We start from the raw sequence: 21,668 nt of genomic DNA, 5'->3' as shown, positions 1-21,668 counted from the left end.
CCTCCAGCCAATTTTGCGCACCCTACTATTCAGTGTCTTACGCTGCTGTGCTGGAGGTGAGGTGGGTGGGGTCTGGTTATTAAAGAAATGTGCAGAATGAAAGAACGTTGCTTTGTTTTTCCTGTCCCACTGAGTGCGGCTCCTGCCCTTTCCGCGCTGCCATTTTAGCTTTATCTTCTCTCCAGGCTGGGGTGTGTGCGTTTGGGTTAGGAGGGGGGCTAGAGGCTTGGGGGAGAGTGGATGGAAGGAGCGAGCACTGGGCAGGTTGGGTGTCAGAATTGGCTAGACGGGAGTTCAGGGCACAGTTGCCCTCAACATTGGACTAAGGCAAATCCTGGTTTTCACCATTTTATTATTTAAAAAAACATGCGTAGTATGTTGTAGTCTTTGTGGTTGGTATCATGCTCATTTCTCAAAAGCATCTATCTCTCTAGTCTGTGATCATATAAGGCTATGGCCTCGTCTTTTGTTGGTGTGGTCACAGATTTTGTCACTCTTTACGTTGAAATTTGAAGCCTGCGACTATATAATGTTCTAAACTCTCTACAGATTTACAGATTTTACACTCGGTTTTTTTAAGGGTATGTTTTTTTGTTTTGTTTTTTTAAAGAAGGCCATCGGCACTGACATATTTAAAAACATAGCAGAAACCATGAAGTGTATGTAAGTGGACAATGGTTGATGTTGTTAGATTCATTCTAGAGGTTCATATTGTACTAATGTTTCAAGATTACAAACACAGGAAGCATGTATATTATCAGGAACATCTAGACCCAGTGATGGCGAACCTATGACAAGTGTGTCAGAGGTGACACGCGAACTCATTTTTTTGGTTGATTTTTCTTTGTTAAATGGCATTTAAATATGTAAAATAAATATCAAAAATATAAGTCTTTGTTTTACTATGGTTGCAAATATCAAAAAATTTCTATATGTGACAGGGCACCAGAGTTAAGTTAGGGTTTTTCAAAATGCTGACATGCCGAGCTCAAAAGGTTCGCCATCACTGATCTAGACTGTTGAAAATGCTGTGGACAAGAGTCTGAGTTGGTTTCTCCCGTTTGTATAATGATGTATTAAAAATAAAATTGGTAGTTGAGAAAATTTTAAAACAAACTTGGGTAGCTGAGAACAATGTGGAAAGGAAAAAAATGCTCAAGCTTAAAGAGTGAAGAACTGCTTCACCCCTCAGTCATCTTTGCTTTTTAAGGACCACAGAATTCTGGATCCTTTACGAATATGACCATATTGCACTTTAAAATAAAATATATCTTATATAATCTATTTATAAATAAAACTGAACAGGAAAATTCAACATGGCAATTGAAATTCTTTTAAACATAAATTACATGTTGGCTTCCCTAGAAATCGTGACTCTTGCTTAAACAGCTGTATTTTTAGAGCCTTAGAAGATTCAGTAATTTGTAAGCATGAAGACTGAATCTTTTTCATTTTTATTCATATTACTTTTTAAAGTTTTAAATATATACAAATTATATGTCCAAGTTTTCCTACAGGTAAAAAATTTATATTTAGGGGGCCTGACTTATAAATGAACATTTTTGTCGCTGAAAATTTATACTAAAATATTTGTTAGTGGGTGAGGGTATTCTTTGAAGTAGTGAATTCAATAATATATACAGGGTGTCCCCAAAACAAATATACACACTTAAACAGCTAATCACTCAATTTTGAAAATGAAATGTATTTTAATAAACACTGCCTTTATGATTATTCAAAGTGTGTGTATACATTTTTGGATCACTCTATATTTAATGTGTCACATTTTTTTTAACCACATTGTTGTGATGCATTTTAGACCATAGGATGCTTTCACAGCTGGTATAGAAAGTTATATAAAGATTAACTCCTTGAGCCCTGACCAGTTTGCTCGGTGGATAGATCGTCGGCTTGCAGACTGAAGGGTCCCAGGTTCAATTCCAGTCAAGGGCATGTACCTTGGTTGCAGGCACATCCCCAGTAGCGGGTGAGCAGGAGGCAGCTTATCAATGTTTCTAACTCTCTATCCCTCTCCCTTCCTCTCTGTAAAAAATCAATAAAATATATATATATATATTTTAAAAGTATAACTCCTTGAGAGAAATGGAAGAACCACATCATTATAATTTCAAAAACTTCTTCAGTATAGTGAGGTTTTAGAGTTTTTTAAAAAATACATTTTTATTGATTTCAGAGAGAGGAAGTGAGATGGAGAGAGAGCTAGAAACATCAATGATGAGAGAGATTCATTGAGCGGCTGCCTCCTACACAACCCCTACTGGGGATGGAGCCCCAAACCCAGGCATGTGGAAGGGGAGGGTAGGAATCGTGACCCCCTGGTTCATGGGTGGGTGCTCAACCACTGAACAACACGAGGGGGGTGAAGGGTGAGTTGTTACAATTTTAACTGATGGCTACAATTTGACACACAATAATTAAAACAGATTATAATTTCTCCTCAAGTGGCTATAGTACACTTTTAGGGTCAAAAATTATCATCCATGACTCACATTCTCTGTTAATTTTTTTGTAATAACATCAAAATCTTAGCCCCACCTAGTTCAACTTCCTGTTTTGATCAATATTTTTACTTTTATATTTTGAGAGTAAAAAGGAGTCAATTTACTAGTTGTTCATAAGTAATTCTCTTAAAAATAGTTCAAATCACACACACACACACACACACCCTTTTTTTTTTTTTTTTTTTTTTTACAAATCATGTCAGGTTTGCCTTGAAACTGGGCCAGAAACTATTTTAAAAGTATTTAGAACACACAATTTATGAAAATTTGTTTATTTTTTTCTCAACTAATTTGTAATATGTGACAGGTTTTCTTCAGTTTAGGCAGAATAATCTTATCTGTAGGATGTCAAATATTGGGAACTGAGTTAATTCTTTATGTGGTAGAGACCACACTGCTTCCAGGAAAAAACTGTGGTTTCCCTATGGGTATTCCTAAAGTCCATCTCTACGTGAGTGTGGGATGGTGTGCCAGTAGTTTGCTTGTTTGCAGTTGAGTCCCTTCCTCTTCATTTCCCTGCTCTGCTGTGTACAGCAGGGGAATGACTCCTGCAAACTACATTTTCCAGGCTCCCTTGCCAGCTAGCTTCAAGTTAGGCTCAACCTGTGGGTGAGATGGAAAGTGGGAAGGGGAGAAATCATGTTCCCCCTCCCCCTTCTTTGCCTCTTTCTGCTTGCACAATATCATCTCTGTGGTTCCAACTCCTGCTGGGGAGCTTCTCCCTCCATGATCCAGCTCCAGCCAGGTAAACTCTGATGTGGAACCAGTTCTCACTGGGCAGCCCTCGCTCCTGGAATCTGGTAACAGCATCTCCTCCTTTGGTCTCTTCAGCTCTCGGGATTGTAGTGGCTTCCTGCTGATGTTGATCTCTGAGATGTCTCTAGGTACCTTGTTTGGTTTCTCAGCTCCTTTAACACTCTTGCAATTAGTTCCCCATATGTATTCAGTTCCCTCTCTTATTGACCTGGCATGCACTTCTCCGTTTTCCGGTTTGGATCCTGAATGATACAGAGAATCCTCCATTCAAATAATAGACCTGACTTGACTTATCAAGCCAAATGATGGTATCTGTCATTTTTCGTCTAGCCTTCGAAGTTTATGGATCTGACCTCAATCAGCAAAAACAGAAAAATGCTTTGAAAGCAATATGGATTGACTCACCTGTACCTATTCTATATCCCCTTCTTCCTTGCCTGCCTCTACTATAAAAACTAAAATGTAGGAAATATTCTCTCTATAAGCCTCTTCTGCATCTAGGGTTGGCTTTGGGACACAATTTGGGCCAGTCAGATGGAGGAAAGCCTGCTGGCACTACTTCTGTCTTCCTTTCTTAAAGATGAGCAGGATGGTTGATTTTGTAGCCATGAGACACTAGGTCTGAGATAAAGGCCAAGAGCATCACTGACTTAGCCTTGACATTGCAGGGCAATTGAACAAAGTTTCAAACTTATTTTTGTGCAAGAAAAAAATTCCAAATTGTCTCAGTGACTGTTATCAAAGTATTCTGTTACTTGTAATTAAAAATGTTTTTACCAGATGTACCAACCCCAACATCTTATCAAAGAGGATACTCTCTAGCTTCTATCAGTAGTCTTTCTGGGGGGAAAAAAAAGTATTTATGGAAAATAATAAAAAAAGCATAAAAATCCATTCTCTTTCCTAGGGCCTACATTTTTTTGTTTGTTTCTTTGTTTTATTCAAGTCAACCATCAGAAAGTTCCCTACATTTTATTTTATATCATACCTCTGGTTTATTAAAAATTTCTCCTGTGATGTGTCTCCCAGATACCCTCCCAGGCCTGAGGCACTGATTCCCCCAGCTGCTGTGAGTTTTGATTGCTGGTTGCTTACAGCTATGCCTCTTCCCATACATTGCTCTGGGCCTTAAGGAGCTGTCTCACCCAAAGTGCCAACCCTCCTCATGTGGTAGGCAAAGACCTAGCCCTCTGACCTTAATTCAAGATGACTCAGAAGAGTCAACCAAGCTCTAGAACTCCCTATGAAATTAGTTAAGGCTTTTGTTGCAACTGCATTGCCATTCATTTTCTTTTTTTCTCTTGACTGATCCTGTTTTTCTCACTCATTCACAGGCAACATTATTGAAAGCACTCCACAGTAAACTTATTTTTTAAAAAAATATATATATTTTATTGATTTTAGAGAGGAAAGGAGAGGGAGAAAGAGATAGAAACACCAATGGTAAGAGAGAATCAATGATTGGCTGCCTCCCGCACGCCCTTTACTGGGGATCAAGCCTGCAACCCAGGCATGTGCCCTTGGCTAGAATCGAACCTGGGACCCTTCAGTCCTTAAGCCGACACTCTATCCATTGAGCCAAACCAGCTAGGGTGTCCACAGAAAACTTCTTATATGCAAGTCTCCACTCTGAGTCTGTTTACTAGGAAGAAGTGGACTCTGAAATGGGGTTTTGGAGCTGGATCATCCAGTGGTTAGATAGCAATAAGGACCCAGTCTGTAACAGACTGTTTCTAAGGTGACAGACCCCATGATATCCATCTCTTCATATCCCTACCCTGTATAAATTTCTCCCCTTATGTGTGGGCAGGACCTACAAATTTCTCCTAACCAACAGAACACGGAATAAGTGACAGGATGTACATGATGACACATAAGTGATTAAGTTACATAATATCATCCCTCCCATCTTGCTGGACCCCTCTCCCTTGCTGACTTTGAAGATGTAAGCTGCCATATTGTGAGCCAGCACATGGAGAGGTACATGTGGCTAGGAGCTGAAGGTAGCCTCTGGCCAACAATCAACAAGGACCCAGTCCCTCAGCCTGGCAAGGAACTAAATTCCACCAAAAACCATATATGTTTGGAAATATTTCCTTTCCCAGTTAAGTCTCAGATGAGACTGTAGTCCCAGCTGACACCTTGATTGCAGCCTTGCAGAGGACAGAACTAAACCATTCCTCGTCTTCTAATTCACAGAAACTGAACAGTTAGTTAATGTGCATCATATTAAGCCACTATGTTTGTGATAATATTGCTGTGCAGCAATAGACAACGAATAGACTATCATCGATGGTAGATGGAACATTGATAGGCCTGACATATGATGGGTGGAATTGTGCAGCTGCTGAAATTTCACTGGAGGTGAATTAAGATGTGACACTTGCAGGTGGAAATGCACTTGCAAGCTTTTGAGAGGTTCGAGGTAAGTGTTCATTATAAAGACATGGAAGTAGAATTCTCTTGATGACGTCCAAAGATACACTGAAGAAAGACAATGAAATGCTGAAAGTTAAGGTTCTGATGGCATGAGACATGAAGGGTAATTTATCACATCTTGCACTTCCTACCACAAAGGAGGGACAATACCCGCTAGGCTTCTCTGGGTTCTGCAGGCATAACATTTACTTGAGAATATTGCTCTGACACATTTCCTGAATGACTTTAAGTGGTGCCCAGAGCAGGAAAGCGCTTAACATTATCTCTTAGCTTTGGGACAAGCATTTCTGCTTCTCAGACCATACAGTGCAACAGAATCTATGCTATTAGATGTATCAGAGGTGGGGAAAGGTGGTGTAGAACCAATGGGAAGTTTCAATGGAGAAATCCAAGGGTTCTGGACCAAGGCAAAATAAGATGTTCAATTCATCTCAGAGAGAAGAGGGTGGGGAGAGAGGGAGAGAGAAAGAGAGAAACATTGATGTGAGAGAAAAACATCGATCGTGCCCTAACTGGGGAACAAACCCACAACCTGGGTATGTGCCCTGGTGTATGGGATGATGCTCCAACCAACTGAGCCACACCAGCCAGGGCCAAAGGCAAACATTCTTTAACAAAAAAAAAAAAAACACAACAAACAAAAAACATCACTATTGAAAAATGATTCCTAGAAGGCTATTTCAGCCCTGGTAGAGATACCTCACCATGAGATGGCAGGTGGTTATAATTACCCATCAGAGCTGGGTTTTTGCCAGACCCACCAACTCATGAGGTCTGGTGGACACAGCAAAAACCTATGGTAAGATGGAGGTAATATACCCAGGATTGGACATGAGCAGGGCCAGAATGTAAGTAAGCTGCATGAATGTGTGGCCAGAGTACTATGTCATTAATGATACCTGGTCAAATATATGTCCGCATGGGGTTGGGGTGTCCCTTATGACTGACACCAGAAAAAAGGCTGAGCTTGGATCAAGCATGGTTGAATTGGTAAGTAGGTGCAAACTGAAATGAGCTGCTGCTGCACACTGACCTGGTAGTGATAAAGCAAAATCCTCCCGGTGGCTCAAACTTCATGCACTGCCTGTGGTCATCCATTTTGCACATGATGAGAAGTGGCCTAAAGGAAGAACATGTAAGACTCCTGGGTAGTGGCATATGGCCTGGCTGTTTCATAGGTGCCTGGAAGTAGAAATGTTGGGTGAATGAGGAAAAGGCCCGTGGAAGAGGCATGTGAATGGAGCTATGGGAATGGGCACAAAGTGGGGCTATCTGAATCACATGGTGGTGTCCATCAGGTAACATACCATCATGGAAGAGACAATAAATGACCACGTAGACATGCTGATTCCATCAGTCATATCAGGTAGACTCTGCTTTTGTCCACCTAGTGGGGGCACAGAGGGCACATGCAGAGGAGCCATGGAGATGGAAGCTCTGCCCGGTGGTAAGGGTGAAGGTTCTCTTCGTGGAATTTACAGGGAGGGCTCTTACTTCACAGTGCTGACCTGGCTCCTGCTAGTGCCAAGTGTACATGGCAGCACAAGAGACCAACACAGCCCCCAGGGCAGCACAATCCCGCAAAGGGACCAGCCAGCCGCTCACTGGATCGTTGAATTATATTCTACCTGGATGGGCCAGTGATTCAACTTGGCTGGAATTGATACATATTCTGCTACAGATTTGCCCTTTTTGCCCACAGTGACCAAAACCATTATCTGAAGGATCTGTATGGATCCTAAAAAGCATTGTCTCCGACCATGAGGCATGCCAGCATGTATATGTCTGTTGTAGACTAATGACTCCTTCCAAAATTATCCACATTGTAATCCTCAGAACTTGGAATATATTATTTTACTAGAGGCCCGGGGCCAATTAGGCCTGGCTGGCCAGGGGGAGGGGCCATGGGTGGTTGGCCTACTGGCCCTGCCCCCTGGTCGAACTCCCGGTTGAGGGGACAATTTGCATATTAGCCTTTTATTATATAGGATTATATAGGTTGTGGCAAAAGAGGTTTTGCAGGTGTAGTTAAGTTGAGGATCCTCAGATGGGGGAGATTATACTGGATTATCCAGGTGGGACCAATATAGTCACAAGAGTTCTTATAAGACGGTGGTTCTCAACCTTGGCTGCACATTAGAATCACCTGGGAATCTTTTTGAAATCCTGATTTTCAGGCCTCATCCTCCGGAAATTCTGTTTCTTTGTTATGGGGTGAGGCCACAACATTAGTAACAAAGAAACAGAATTTCCAGAGGATGAGGCCTGGAAACAGGATTTTAAAAAGATTCCCAGGTGATTCTAATGTGCAGCCAAGGTTGAGAACCACTGTTATAAGAGTGAGGCAGGAGGGTCAGAGTGAGAGACGGTAATATAACAGTGGGAAAAGAGTTAGCAAAGATGTGATGACAGAAGCAGAGAGGAGAGATTTGTTGAAGATGCTGTGCTGCTAGCTTTGATGGTGGAGGAGGAGCTTTGATGGTGGAGGAGGAGCCATGAGCCAAGAAATATAGGTGGCCTCCAAAAGCTGGAAAAGATCTTCCCTAGGACCTCCTGAGGAAATATAGTCCCACAACAACTTGATCTTGGACTTCAGAGTGCCAGAAATTTAAGTTAGTAAATTTGTTATTTTTTTAACCCAGTAAACTTGTTCCAGCAGCAAAAGGAAACTAATAATGTCCATTGAATACACTTCTATCACATAAAATGCCGCTCAGAACCTGCTATTGATAGAACTGCAGATGCTGTTGGGACACAAGCTACACATAATACACTTTGAATTAACAGCTGGGTCCCTAATAGGTAGAACATGTGAGTCTGAGAACTGAAAATAGAAGTGGCCCTACTCCCAGTGACCCCTTGAAGAGTAGGTGCTTTTTGTCCTGCTCAGGCACTGTAGCTTTAGAATTCCTGGTTCCCAAATGTCTAATGCTTTCGTCAGAGAACATAGTAAGAACCCCATTGGACTTTATTTTATTTTTTTCATCACCATTTATCCCTTCGATGCCCTCTTACACCTCCCTCTCCCCCCAGTCCCCACCCCCTCCCCCCTGCTCCTCCCCTGGGCAATAAGTTCTCTTTTTTTTTGCTCAATCGCCCCCCCTCCCCGCTGACACACACACACACACACACACACACACACACACACACCACACAACCACCAGAGCTGTCTGCTTGCTCTGTGTATGCATGAGACTGTCTCTGTTTTGCTTGGTAGATTATGGTTGCTCTCAGTCACTTCAGGCTCCTCAGTCCAAGAGACCAGCAGACCAAGAAAGGAGTCCCTATACTGGCAGGAGTAACTGACCCGTATCATCAGAAGTAGATAGCGTTGCTGTTGCATGTGGGAGCAGAGAAGAGTATGTATAGCACTTAGGTGAGCCATGGGTGTGTCTCTCAGTACTCCTTGCACAATTTTGATGTTAAATGAACAGGTACAGTCCCCCCCGTGGCTTTACCCAGAGCTATCAGGATGAGGGTGTAGGTGACCCTACAAGGTAAAGCACCTAGACTAGCAATGGTTTTAATTGAGGTGAAGGCAATTTAGAACAGGTGTGGAGGAGGCTCAATATGAATTTGTTCTAGAATCGAGACCTAGGTCCCGACCAGCAACTAGGTCTGTGTTTCATCCCCACTTCTCTTCTTCTTTTAGGTTTCTGCAGAAAAAAAGACTACCCAGGGTCCTTGTTATAAAGCGAATTCTCTAAAGAAGCAATGCTATGGGTGGTTTGAAATGGATACTATAATTATTGCCCTGATTATTGCCCTTTTGGGACTGAGTCAATTACGGCCCATTGGTTAGAAGTGTTGGCTGCGGACAGCTCACAGCTGAGCCCCTCTCTGAGCATTGTCTTCAGCAGAAGGTTGCTGCCTGGACCATAGTTACATCTCTTCCCTGAGGTGCAGTTGCTTCAATGGCTTAACACTGAAGAGGTACGGAGGCCTAGCCCTGTTGCCTTAGTTTGGGGAGCGCTCTAAGGATCATCGCAAGTCCAGAGCTCTCTGTGGGTTTGGCTGATGCTTCTCTTTTTAACTGATCTTCAGTTCCACTTCTCCCTAAACCTACTTAAACTGTTTCCCTCACTTCTTGACAGATTTTGTTCCTAAGTGTACTCCCTTGTGTTCTTCCTGCATTCAAGTATTTGTTTCAGAGCTGACTTCCTGGGGAAGTTAACCTAAGGTAATTACTGTGATTAAAATATATAAAATTTGTCATTGCATTTGCTTGAAATATTTTGTTTTGTTTTTGTGGGCTTTTAAAAAATCTTTATTGTTGAAAGTATTACATATGCACCCCCCCCCCCCCGCATTGATCTCTTCCAGCCTGCCCCTGCCCCCCACCTCAGGCCTTCACCACCCTATTGTCTGTGTCCATGGGTTATGCATATATGCAGTCAAGTTCATTGGTTGATCTCTTCCCACCCACCCTCCCCTGTCTTCCCTCTGAGGTTTGACAGTCTGTTCCATGCTTCTATGTCTCTGGATCCTTTTTTGTTCATCTCAGAATGGCTATCATCAACAAATCAACAAACAAGTGTTGGCAAGGATGCTTGAAGTTTTGATGACATTTATGACGTGCCATGTTCCAAATTTTACCTAACATTTAGATACCCAGAAAAACATTACTTTTCCTAAAACCCGTTCTTTTTCATAATTGATCATGATTCCATTTACATTTAGCTACTGAGAAATAGTAAATTTGCTATAGTCCCTTTTTAAGTTCTGAAAAAAAAAAAAAAGCAAAATGGTCTGTAGCAAATTAAGGCAAAAACTCATCTTCATTACAATAATAAGTGAGAGGACAGAGCTTAATGGAAAACCTAAGAATCAATCTCTCTCTGCTGAACCCCAGATATTAGCAATTTTAGCTGGGCAGTCCCCCTTAAGCAATGGGGAAGAGATTGTATGCTCACTGAAGGCACCTACCTCTCGATTGGATAAAAGGAAGAAGGGGCTAGGTATAAAATGCCTGATTTCTGCACCTCACCCACCCACCCATCCATCCGTCTTCTGTCATCATTGCTGTACCTGAGGATAGACTGTACCTGGGTTCCATGAACAAAGAATACCAGTTAGGCACTTATTGTTGTAGTTCACCATGACCTGTTGAGGGTCTCAACTAAGGCAATGTTCAAGAGGTAGGATGCATAGCAAAAAAGTGATATAATGTGGAGGGTGCGAGACATGGAGGATTCTGACGTGACTCCCAGATTCTTGGTGGATAATGATGTCATTCATTGAGAAGGGAACCCAGGAAAAGGAGGCTATTTTAGGATAGGAGACGAAGAGTGCTATTTATCGCTTATTTCTGGGTCTAAAAAAAATTTGAGAGAATTTTTTTAGAGAATGTGATCACTCCCCAACTTACACACATTCCTCTGCCATTGATTTTTGGCTCACTCCAACCTATTCTCTACATAGCTGTCATCTTTGAAAACTGTTCCATATGCAATGAAATATTACTCAGCATTAAAAAGGAATACATGTTATAACATGGATGAAGCTTGCAGGTGTTATGCTAAATTAAAGAAGCCAAACATAGAGGCCACATACTATAAGACTGCATTTAAATCCAGAATAGACAAATGCATTGAAACAGAAAGTAGATTGGTGGTTGCCAGTGGCTGGGGGAATGGGGAGGATGGGGAGGGACCACTTGATGGGTATGGGATTGGGGAGGGGGGAGGATGTGATGAAATTGTCCTAAAATTAGATAGTGTGGATGATTATACAACTGTGTGAATATACTAAAAACCACTGACTTGTACACTTCAAAAGGATAAACTTTACTGTGTGTAAATTGTTTAAGGAAACTTATTTTAAAAATCTGCTTTAAAACCTCCAGTGATTTTGTATTAGTGTAATTAAAGCTAGTTGCCACAACAGACAAACCTCAGGAACTGCTTACCTTCTTTAGCACCCTCCCACCCCCTCCCCCCACCCCCCACAGGAGCATCGCCTGGGCTCCCTTGGGGCTGCATTCTGATTTCGTTTGGCCAGTGGGAACAACCTCTCAGGAGACTACAGGACAGGAGAAGAGGCAGGTCAGGGTATATTGGCCCAGCTCTCCGCCTCCTCCTGGCAATGGTGACGATGCTCCATGACCACAGTTCCCGCTGCTGGCTCCTCCTCCTTGGCACCAGCTCTCAGGCTCTAACAAGTCTATTTCCTCTCTTTGCCTCTTCAGTGCTAAGAGTGAGAACAGCTTCCTGACTCCCGTGTTTCTTCCCTTGCTCACCCTGTCCACACCTCTGAAAGGATTTCCTTCATTAGAGTCTCTTCATTTGAACCATCTGGAGTGATTTGTTTCCTGGCAGAATTCTGAGGGATAACCCCAAAACCTCAGTGGCTTAATACAATAAAAGTAAACCTCTCACATGTCTGATACAAGTCAGATAGCCTTCTTGCTTCTTGGAGCTTTGCCATCTGGACCATGTGGCCTCCAACATAAGGCAGGAAAAGAGTGAATTAGAGGATTGCAGGGGATGCTATCAAGAACTAGGCCTGCAACTGGCTTACATCTCTTCCACCCACATTCAATGCCCAGAGCAAGTCACAGGGCACCAACTGCAAGAGAGGCTGGGATCGTGGTGTGATGAATATATGACATTATCTCTGGCTATTACTTCAAAGTTGCCTTCAGGTTTAAATGAACTCTTTAGCAAAGCTTTAAAGATACATCACCATCTGGCCCCAGCCTACCTTGTTACCCTTATGACTGCTAGTGTCTCACTGTGCTTTTGCACAAGCTCTTTCCTCTGCCTGAGTTTCCATTCAACCTCTTCTCCACCTGGCTAACTCAACTCAATAATTAACTCCTCCAGGAAACTTATCCTGACCTTCCCAAGGCCAGTTTAACTACTGGTTCTGTGTACTACCACAGTGCCAGGAAAATACCTCCTGGCACTGTGAAATCTTTATCATTCTGTTATAATGTCATTCGTTTTGTTATCTTGTCAACTGAGCTGTGAGTTTCTTGAAGGTGTGGATTAGATTTCATTTCTCTCTTTCCATTCCCTAACATTGTAGTCACTTTACAAATAATTATTCTATATAGTTAGCAGTTCTTAGCAAAGTCAGTACCATCCCCCTAGAGCAGTGATGGCGAACCTATGACACGCGAACTCATTTTTTTGGTTGATTTTTCTTTGTTAAATGGCATTTAAATATATAAAATAAATATCAAAAATATAAGTCTTTGTTTTACTATGGTTGCAAATATCAAAAAATTTCCATATGTGACACGGCACCAGAGTTAAGTTAGGGTTTTTCAAAATGCTGACACGCCGCGCTCAAAAGGTTCGCCATCACTGCCCTAGAGAGCATTTTGGAAATTTGTAGGAGTGTTTTTGGTTGTCATAATAACCAGGAAACACTACTGACATTTAGGGTAGGGACTAGAGATAATAAATATCCTGCATATGTAGTGCAGTCCCTCGTAATGAAGAACTCTTTTCTATCTGCAAGACGTTTTTAGGTTCCACTAGATTTTCAAATAGATGAAAAAAATCAGTTCATGTGGGCCTGAACTTAGAACCCACTTCAGCTTTACATACAAATGCTGTTTTTATTGCTGTATAATAAAACAGCCCAAAACATAGAGGCTTAAAGCAACAAGAGTTTATTGTCTCCTACGATCCTGTGGCATGACTGGCTCAGAAGGGCAGTTTTCTTCCAGGGGATGTTGACTTGCTGCAGTTGGGCTTGAACAACCACTGGCCCTTGGGAGGAAGTTGACCTGGAGCTGTTGATTGGAGCGCCTCCCTCATGTGGTCTCTCTACATGGCCTGGGTGTCTCATATCATAGTGGCTGGTTCCAAAAGGTGGCATGTGGAAGCTGCCAGTCTCCTTCAGGCCTGGGCTCAGAAGTTCCAGAACAGCACTTGGGCTGCTTTCCATTGGTCAAGCTCAGTCCAAATTTAGGTAAGGACAAATAAACGCCCCCTCTTGATGTGAGAGGCTGCTTGCCTATACAGGAAGGAGAAGATATTAAGGGCAATCTTTGGAGAGTAGAGATAGTAGACACTAAGTGATTTTTGTCCTGTTTTAAGAATTTTCAAAATATATAACAAAGGTATAAGTCAAGAGGAAATTGACCTTTGTTTTGTTTGGCATTTTATTCATTGTATTTGAGTCACCACTGTAACATACCAGCATCAGTCTGCCTTTGTAGTTGTCACATTCATGGTGAGGCAACATTTACATCCAAGTATCAGATTATTTCTTTAAGTCTCCTAGTGAAATCTTTATAAATATTATATATATATATATATATATATATATATATATATATATATATGCCTAAATATAAGTATAGATATAGATATATGCATGTACTTCACTTTAATATAGTTTAGACATATTTATATATGAAAATAATTATATTTTATAAAATTATAACTATAACTATATTTATTTTATTTATTAAATATACTAGGGGCCCAGTGCACGAATTCGTGCACCTTGAAAGGAAATGTGGGCCTTGAGGCTGCAGTGGGCACAGGGGCAGGTCTTGGCCCATCCTCTGTGCCCCTGCCCGGCCCCTCCTGCCACGGCCCTTGGTTCCCTGTCTGCCAGCAGTCCCACTCCTGCCGCCGCTGCTCCCATGTGCTGACACGCTGGCCCTGCTTGCATTGCTGATGGTGAAGACCGATTGGGGCCAGTGCCAGCAGCGGGTGTGAGGGATGGCTGCTGCCCTGATTGCCCCTCAGGAGCAGGGCAAGGTGGAGAAGCCCTCAGGGGCAATCGGGGCTGGCAGCCTCCATTCACAACTGCTGACAGTGCTGAGTGATCGAGGCCGGCAGTGGGTGCAAGCGCAGGGTGGGACCATGGCACATGGGAATAAAGAATTTTCAGTAACCACCAGAGGCTTGCCCCAATGACAGCAACCAGCAGCCTGCCTTGGTCTGGCACCCCCACTCACCTGCTCCACCATCCTGCTACAGCCGATGCCCGCCATGTTCCGCTCTCTGCTGCCTGGTGGCTGTCAAAAGATGTTATATTTATTAATTTATATTAAGATAGTAAAGAAGTTGTTACTACATCTGCTACTTATAGCAAATCCTATATAATAAAAGGATAATATGCAAATTGACCGAACAGTAGAACAACTAGTCACTATGACGCACACTGACCACCAGATGCAAAACGCAGGAGCTACCCCCTGGTGGTCAGTGAACTCCCACAGCGGGAGTGCCGCTCAGCCAGAAACCAGGCTCATGGCTGACGAGTGCAGTGTTGGTGGTGGGAGCCTCTCGCAGCAGTGCTAAAGATGTAGGACATTCCCCAAGGGCTCCTGGACTGCAAGAGGGCACAGGCCAGGCTGAGGGACCCCCTGAGTGCACAAATTTCATGCACCAGGCTTCTAGTGTTATATAATAGTGTTGAGAAAGATCACTGATCTATGGGAACCAAACTGATACTCTGGGATTCCCTTTCAGTTTGCATATTTGTTTTCTTCTTGATCTTAATTTTTTACTCTGATTTATATTTTGTTAACTCAGAGTATGTATTCCTGACACAAATCAACTCCAATCTCTAAGGGATATAAATTAATGAATTATTAAGTAAATAGCAGTTCTGTGTCTATATTTCCCCAATTATTAAAATGTATAATTCTTATAGAAAATAAGGCATTTATCTTTTAAAACAGATTTTCTCCCACAGAAATAGTCGTGTGTTACTTTCTAATTTGGACCAGATTAATAAGAATATCTAGATACGTGTCATATAACTTATATTTTATTAGTGTACCTGGATATGAATCATTCCTTGATTTATCTTCTACATAATCATATTTTTGAAATAAGACTGAAATTATACATAACTATTTTAAATTTCTGGCATTGCAAAGTGTTTTACCTCATATTAAGATATCCTCAAGAAAAAAAATCATTATACTTTTTAGTGAAGCCAGCCTACAAATGTACTTATTCCATAGCTTTCCTTAAATATCAAGCTGAGTAAATACTGTACTTAGGGTATATTTTCTATCTGAAACTAAATTCTATAGAGCTGAAAGTACTGATAATCTGTACTTGTGACCTTGTACTACTTATACAGGTTTAATACATTATTCTATATTTAAAAGTTTGCTTTCTAATATTTATACTTTCATACCAAAATATATCAATGAGTCTGATTATTAAGTCACCAGAATTTCCTATAACATGATTTTTTAATCGAGTAGACAAATATAAAAACCAAATTTACTTAATGTCCTGTGCCGTGGGCTCTGAAAAATGCTACTCACTCTGGTCTGGGAGGCAGAAGCTGTCCTCCCAGTTGTTGGATAGATATTAGACACTAGAGGCCCAGTGATTTGTGCACCTGTAGGGTCCCTAGGCCTGGCCGGTGATCAGGGCCAATAAGGGCCTTCCAGCTGCCAGCTGGGGCCTTTCTTCTAGCTGCTGGCTGGGGGGGCCCCCTTCCCTGGCTGCTGGCTGCCGGCTGGGGCCTTCCTTTATTCCATGTCGCCCCTTGGTGGTCAGCGCACGTTATAGCGAGCGATCGAACTCTTCGTCTTCCTGTCCAACTCTTGAGGGGACACTTTGCATAATATATATATATATATATATATATATATATATATATATATATATATATATATAGCTTGGTTCTGGTAGACAGATAATCCCCTCCTAGTCTAGGAGATAATAACCTCCTGATCTGGTAGACAGGTGCTACTCTCCTGGTCTGCTGGGCAGATTCTCTCTTCCTGATCTGGTAGACATGTGCTACTTCCTTGTTTATAGATAGACTAGCGGCCTATTGCATGAAGAGATTCGTGCAATAGGCCTTCCCTTCCCCTGGCTGCCAGCACAGGTTTTCCTCCGGCACTCGGGACCCAGGCCTTTGCTCTGACCCGGAGCCTTCTGTCTTCGCTCTGCCGCTTTGCGCCTACGTATGCAAATTAACTGCCATCTTTGTTGGGTTAATTTGCATGCTCTCCTGATTGGCTGGTAAGCATAGCGGAGGGTCGGTCAATTTACATGTTTGTCTATTATTAGGTAAGATGCTACTTTCCTGGTCTAGTGGACAGATTTTGCCCTTCTGGTCTGATAGAGCAGCAAAGGAGCAAGGTCTCAAACTAAAGCTGTTCTATAAATCATCACTCAGCTTCTGCTCAGGAAACAGAGTAAATGATTCTTTGTTAGTTTCCACTGGTGTAAGGCATAAATGGCCCCTACGAAGTATATCATGAAAAGGATGGAAGAGACATAATTACTTAACTACTGTTACCATAGTAGGCTCAGGTAAACACTAGCATTTCCCTCCTAAACTGGTTTGAGCAGGGGCAAGAGAAATCCAGGTTCTCATCAAGCTTTATTGACATAGTTTATAAGCTGAAGACTGGTGTGAAAACCCCTCGAACGTTCAACCACAGAGAAAATCCCCACTCTAAGCCAACCACTGCGTCTACTTCAGTTTTAGTTTGGGGAACTAGGTCAGCCTCTGCTCTGTTGTGGTAAGAGAAAAATTAGTCTGGCTCCTTATAAGTGCAAATAGTGACTAATTTAACCGTTAATTCTTAAAACATTGGCAACATACAGTGTTGAAAGCTATTACAAATTTTTTTGACATACTCATTTCCTTTGTCACCTTTTTACTCCCCTTGATACAAATCAGTGTGTTAAAAAGTTAACTTTGTGGTGGTGGGAGTTGGGGGCGGGGCAATTAATCGGGGAACTTATATGATATATGCATAGCCCATGGACACAGACAATAGTGTGGCAAAGGCTTGGAAGGGAAGGGAGTGGGGAAGAGGGTGTCAATGTTGAAAACACACACACACACACACACACACACACACATATATACACACACAAAAACAAAGCAGACATCTGTAATACTTTCAACAATAAAGATAACTTAAAAAAATTAATTAAAAAAAAAAGTTAACTTTGCTCGCCCTGGCCAGTTTGCTCTATGGTTAGAGTGTTGGCTCGAGAACCAAAGGGTTGTGGGTTTGATTCTGGGTCAAGGGCACATACTTCGGTTGCAAGCTCAATCCCTGGCCTGTCGGGTGCATGCAGGAACAACCAATTGATGTGTCTCTTTCACATCGATGTTTCTGTCTCTCTCACACATATTGATGTTTCTTTTGCTCTCTTTCTCCCTCCCTCTATCCGTTCCGTCCACTCTCTCTAAAAATCAATGGAAAAATATCCTTGGTGAGGATAAAAAAAAAAGTTAACTTTGCTTAATCTTTGAACCAAGGAAAATATAAGAAGAAAACCAAATAAAGTAAATTTTAGAACAACACACCAATATTGGTCATAATATGGGTGCATAGTCTTTTTGAGTTAATATTATATCTCTGATATTCTTTATTATTTCAAAGCAATATAAGGTTCTAGAAGTGAACATTGGCCGGTTCCAAGGATGTTTACAGAATGCAAGAGAAAATTAATTCTGTTGACAAACAGAAGCATTGTCTCAAAGTGTGTGTACAATGTCTTGCCTCATTAATTCATTTTCTAGCCACCATCACAGAACAGAGCATCATCCCTACATCATTACTTTCTTTACTATGATATAAAAACATAAAATAGTACAAAGGAAAGAATCAACTTCCTATCCTGTACAGGGAAAATGCATCCCCAAATTCAAAGTGTAGCATGAGAGTCATTTAAAAATAATAAACACATTAGTGAATAGTAGTATTACAATTTTACTTTCAAAATATTAAGGTTATTTTATGGATTTTCACTTATTAGTTTTATATAATTGCACAGTTCTGATAACAAACGATGTAAAGCTCACTGCTATGATCCCATACTCTTATGTAATTAGTGATAGAACATACAGTTTTAGAATACCACAGTAAACAGTTTTATATGAAATGAGCTAATTACTGTGTGGGATCATGATGTAGCCCTATTAATAAATTTAAAAAGCCAAAATACATCTGGGGCCATTGTGCCATTTAATTTATTAGACTCCTTAATACAGTTAAAATTCAGAAAGAAAACAACCCTAGTTCATAAAGTGATAATAATCATATTGGAGAGATAAAATGTGAGAGGATAAGACATAGAGATAACATGAATTTTGAAGAATTCATGAAACATCCCATTCTCATAACTCTCATTCCATTCTACACACTGCATCTTATGGCATCATTATGGTATCTTATTCTTTATGATTATGATAAGTTATTTGTCAAAAAGAACCCCAATAAGCTGATTCATTGTCATGGTTCCCTTCCCAAGGCTGTGAACTTGGAAGGTAGTAACATTTAAACTTTGCTACTATTCCAGTTCTGGTAAGGTGCGTTTTACTTATAAATCTGCAGGTATACAAACATGCATGCACATATACATATGGGAGGAAGAATGAAAATAGTTGGCTAAAATTAATTTTCAGTTGATATTTGGCTTTATTACATGTATCCAAGTTTGAATTTTATTGTATTTTATAGCTATCCCATGTTTTAAAATTTAGCTTCTGCAGCACTAAATTAATGTTAATATTAATAAACTAATAGTATATCTCATATTTGTATAGCATGCTATAATTTTAAATATAAGTTCCAAAATATAATTGCAAATAATGAAGTACCATTGCTCTATTCTAGAAGAGGGAACTTAGTCCAGAAAGGTTAAAAATTGTGCCAGACATCACAAAATTAAAATGTGACTGAGTCCTATATTTCATTCTGTTTCCCAACATATTTAAAAATGGCATTTATGTAGGATAGAGTCCCTAAACCATATATGTGTACAACTGAATTTGAATGAAAAATTTTTAAACAGCTTGGTCACATTACTTAATCTTTGCACCTCTCAATGTCCTCATCTCTAAAATGGAGATTGTAGTCATCCTGCCTCACAAAATAGTTGTGAGTTAATTCATGGAGACTCATACAGCAGTGCTCAGTGAATGTTAACCTTTGCAATTACTGAGACAACTAAATTTTATATTCTTTCCCTTGGTTCATAAATAATCCTGCTTTTGAGGAGATGGCCTTGCTTTTCTAAGTTCAAGTCCATGTTCTTCCTTTTATTTCATATATTTGAGGTAGATTTAAAAAAAAAATGACTTCCATACTTTTACTTATGTGTATGTATTATATGTGTACCTTTGTGTTGTTGTTTTTATAAAAAATTTATTTATTTATTTTTAACTAGAGGCCCAGTGCATGAAATTTGTGCACTCGGCCGGGGGGGGGGGGGGCGGGGGGGAGTCCCTCAGCCTGGCCTGCGTCCTCTTGCAGTCTGGGAGCCCTCAGGGGATGTCTGACTGATGGCTTAGGCCTGCTCCCTACAAGGAGAGGGCCTAAGCTGTAAGTCGGACATCCATAGCACTGCTGTGGAGGCAGGAGAGGCTCCTGCCACCGCCACTGCGCTTGCCAGCCATGAGCCCAGCGTCTAGCTGAGTGGCGCTCCCTCTGTGGGAGCACACTGACCACCAGAGGGCAGCTTCTGCGTTGAGTGTCTGCCCCCTGGTGGTTAGTGCGTGTCATAGCAACCAGTCATTCTGCCATTTGGTTGATTTGCATATTAGCCTTTTATTATATAGGACTATAGTTGAAATACAGTTTTATATTAGTTTCAGTTGTATAACATAGTGATTCAACTTTTATATGCCTTTCAGAATGATAACTACAATAAGTCTAGTAACTATCTGTCACTGTACATAAATTATTACAATATTATTGCCTTTATTCTCTATGCTGTTCATTACATCCCTGCAATTTATAACTGGAAGCTTGCACTTAATTTCTTTCCCCTTTCACACAATCTCCCTCTCCCCTCACCTCTGGAAACCATCAGTTAGTACTCTGTATCTGTGAGTTTGTTTCTGTTTCATTTTGTACGTTCATTTATTTTTTAGATTCCACATATAAGTGGAATCACATGGTGTTTGTCCTTCTCTGTCCAAGTTATTTCACTTAATAATATCATACTTTCTAGCTCAATCCATATTGTTGCAAAAGGCAAGATTTCATTCTTTTTGTAACTGAGTAATATTCCATTGTATATACAGGGGTATACAAAAGTAGGTAAATTACCAGCCATCATTACCTAAAAGATAAACCATTAGTAAGGATACAAAATAATAATAATATGAAGAAGACAAATAATATAAATCAATTATGCAATAATTAATAAATAATATAAGAATAAATTATTTTAAAAAATATATTTGTATTGGTTTCCAAGAGGAAGGGAGAAGGAGAGAGAGACAGAAACATCAGTGATGAGAGGGAATCTGATTGGCTGCTTCCTGCACACCCCCCCACTGGGGATCAAGCCCGCAACCCAGGCATGTGCCCTGACCGAGAATCAAACCCTGGATCTCTTGGTCTATGGGACGGTGCTCAGTCCACTGAGCCACCACAGCAGGGCAAGAATAAATTCTTTTGCATACTCACAACTGTAAATGTACTTTTGGTCACCCCTGTATATATATACACCACATCTTCTTTCTCTATTTATCTGTTAATGGACACCTTGGTTGCTTCCATATTTTGGCTATTATAAACAATGCTGCAATAAAAGAGGTGCATATTTCTTTCTGAATTGTAGTATTTTTTAAAATAAAATAAATACCCAGAAGTGAAATTGCTGATTGTATAGTAGTTATATTTTTAATTCTTGGAGAAATCTACATACTGTTTTCCATAGTGGCTGAACTAATTTGCAACCCCACCAATAGTGCATAAGTGTTCCCTTTTCTCCACACCTGTTATTTGTTCTCTTTTTTATAATAGCCGTTCTGGAAAGTGTGAGGTGATATCTCTTTGTGGTTTTGACTTGCATGTCTCTGATGATTAGTGATGTTGAGCATTTTTTTCATGTGTCTCTTGGTCATTTATATGTTTTCTTTGGAGAAATGTTTATTCAAATTCTTTGCCAAATTTTTAATTGGATTGTGTTCTTTTAATGTTGAGTTGTAAGAGTTCTTTATATACATTTGGATATTAATCCCTTATTGGATATATCA

This window comes from Myotis nattereri (assembly GCF_964212035.1).
Source record: "Myotis nattereri genome assembly, chromosome: 2".
Taxonomy (NCBI): Eukaryota; Metazoa; Chordata; class Mammalia; order Chiroptera; family Vespertilionidae; genus Myotis; species Myotis nattereri.
Note: the sequence above shows the minus strand (reverse complement) of the source record.